Source organism: Carlito syrichta, unplaced genomic scaffold (genome assembly GCF_000164805.1).
Source record: "Carlito syrichta isolate Samal-C Ts95f unplaced genomic scaffold, Tarsius_syrichta-2.0.1 Scaffold309716, whole genome shotgun sequence".
NCBI classification, from domain to species: Eukaryota; Metazoa; Chordata; class Mammalia; order Primates; family Tarsiidae; genus Carlito; species Carlito syrichta.
The window spans coordinates 41119-44023 of record NW_007253812.1 but is presented as its reverse complement, the minus strand read 5'-3'; positions in this window follow the sequence as shown (position 1 = coordinate 44023).

Here is a 2905-nt window from a genome sequence, read left to right as displayed (position 1 = left end):
ATAAGACTCATTGTCTGAATGTTTATAGGATTCTTGGCTTGTTTGTTGCTAAGACCACTAGATGGTGGTAACTTGTAGAGGATATGTACATGAAGGAATTTCCTTTGTCTTGCCCCTTTACGAATGGTATAAAAACTCTGTGTTAACTAACATTAAATTGTCATCTGTTCAGGAAGCAGGTGTCCAAGTATTATGTTTTCGTCTTTCGCCTATCCATCTCTCCTTCAAGAAAGCCCACGACCCTTGTGGGGCTGGACCCCCGCAAAATAAGCCACATGAAAATCCTTCCAAAGAGCTGGGGATATGAAGGAACAGGTACACTAGGTGCCAGAAGGAAGAGCTAAGGGAGGTGTACTGAATAGTTGCAGGAGCATCTGAGCTAGGGCTACTGAGGCAGGAGAGAAGGGAGCGGTAACAAGCAGCTGGATCTTGTTCCATCCATGAGCCAGAGGCAAGGGATGCCCCAGGTCCCTTCGTCAACAATGAAAAAATGCAATATACTGCTCAATCGACCTCTGGTTATCTATTACCTCAAACAAATCAGTCCATTAGAGCCCTGAAACTTGGAAAGAATTGGCCTCACTCTTGTCACAGTTCACAGAATGAAGAAGGAGCCTGGGGGCTGGAAGGGAGGCAAAGAAGGGTGGGTGGCTCATGCCGGTCTGGTGGGCTTCCATTTTCAAGTGCAAAAGTCAGGAGTTCATCTGCTATGTGAGGACAAACCCAATCCTCAGAGAAACAGCTATGGCAACTGGAAGGCATAGCACAGAGGAATGCCTGAAATGACAGAGGAGGCTGAAGCCACAGATGGCAGGCAGTGGAGTCTGCTGGGTGGGTACAGGACTGTTCCCTGCTAGAAGCAAGTCAAAAAGGAAGGAAGCCTGGGTCCAGAGCTGGAAAGGGGCTCAGAAATGCCACAGTCTCTAGGGTTGGAGTGAGGGAGCTGACACTGTTCTTTCTTCTCAAGGGGTCCGCTCCTCCGAGAGGCCTCGTGGCCTAGCCTTCTCTCCACACTGCCCAGAAAATAACATCCATTCCTACACCCTGTCACCCTGCCCCACCCCTCCAACCAGCCCAGGGCAGTTCACACACAATCAGGCACACACTCCTCAGGCTACCTTCACATTCTCTGCATAATTGTTGGACTAATGTCCGCCTCCCCATCAGACTGTCCTTGTGGGCAGGGACACCAGCACTGAATCCTCAGCACCAAGCACAGCACATGACACACTGTAATGCCCAATTACAATTTGCTGAATAAGACAGTGTTGAAAGGAGACTCTCTGGCAAGTACTTTCGAAGAGCTGTCTCCCAATATCTCAAGGTCATGGTTTTTACAACCTACATCAACCCACCCTCAAAATTTCACACCTGCCATAATCTCTCATAGCTGCCTCCTCTTTTTCAGTCCTGTCACACTATTCTACAGTTGAGGCCTCTATGGCTGCAATAACCTCCCCCTAGTATATTGAATTCAGTCTTCATACTGCTACCAGATTAATCTTCCTAAATCACTGTGACTGTGTTCAATTTATTATTCCCTAATAAAAGACTTCAGTGGTGTCTTCTTACATACAGAATAAAGTCCTTCTAACCAAGTGAGTAAAGGCACTTTAGTTTGGGCCCAAATTTAATTTCTGCTTACTTCCTAGTATTATGGCCTCAAACAAACTCTGCATTTTTCTGACCTCTGTTTCTATACACATGTTAGTCCCTCTTCCCTAATCCTAGAAAAACTTTCCTCCCTCTTCCTTCAAGATCTACTTCAAAAGGTACCTGTCCTCCAGGAAACCATCCCCGATCACCCCAGCAAAAACGACCTCTCCCTCATCACAACTCTGATAGTGCTCAGCTTACACCTCATTTTTGGCACTTGTCACACACAGTCTTGATTTATAGTTAACTGGATGTATTATCGTCCTCTCCTGACTATGTTCTTAATGACTAAGATCATGTCTTACCCATCCTATCTTAATCCATACCCACTAACTCAAGGTTTTATAGACAATAGTGCTCAAATACATGTTCACTAGGTACTGGAAGTCATATATATTCTTTAGATGTACTTCAGTGAAGACAGTAAATGAAATGACATGGATAGCCATAAAACTCCAAGTTACCAGAAGTTGTGAGCTCTAAACTATATATACCTAAATGAAATAAAGTTAGTTAACTTTATTAATTTTTTTGGACTTAAGTGCTCTTATATTTTATAAAGCCTACAACAATGTACTAAAACAAAGCTTGTTTAAAAATTCTAAAGAAAAGAGATGATAACAAAATTGGAGTTATAAACATTTCTTTCAGGCAAAGTACACTATAAATTAATAAGCTACATAATGCAACTATGTCATATAATGAACTGTTCAGTCCACCATCTTCAACATATCCAATCATGAACAAAATAATTTTTAGATGGCCTTAAATTATGTAGGCTTTATTTTTGTAAAATAAATTCAAACACTCAACTGTATATGTAACTTCATACAAATGTCCTCAGAGCACTTAGTAACTACCTCATGATGAATATTTCTCCTCTGCTAAAGATGGAAGTTTTTTTAAAGCACTGAAGAAATTAGAATATTTGCAGATCAAGCTTTTTTTTATCAAAACACATCACCATTTTCAACTGAGCTATTATCATTTCTCAAATTACATTTCTCCTTCCAAAAGATACATTAAATTATACTTATACAGATGCTACTAAAGTTTTTGGTTTCCCAAAACTTGAAGATATTTTTCAAAAAAATCAATTTTACTTTTAGGATCATAAAAAAGCATCACTACTTTAAATTATTAAACATCCTGAATTTTCTATTATCTGGCCAAACTTTAACAAAGGTTAACTTTTATGAACAAATGGGTAATACAATTGCAAACTACTGACATGTTATGTTCTATTCCA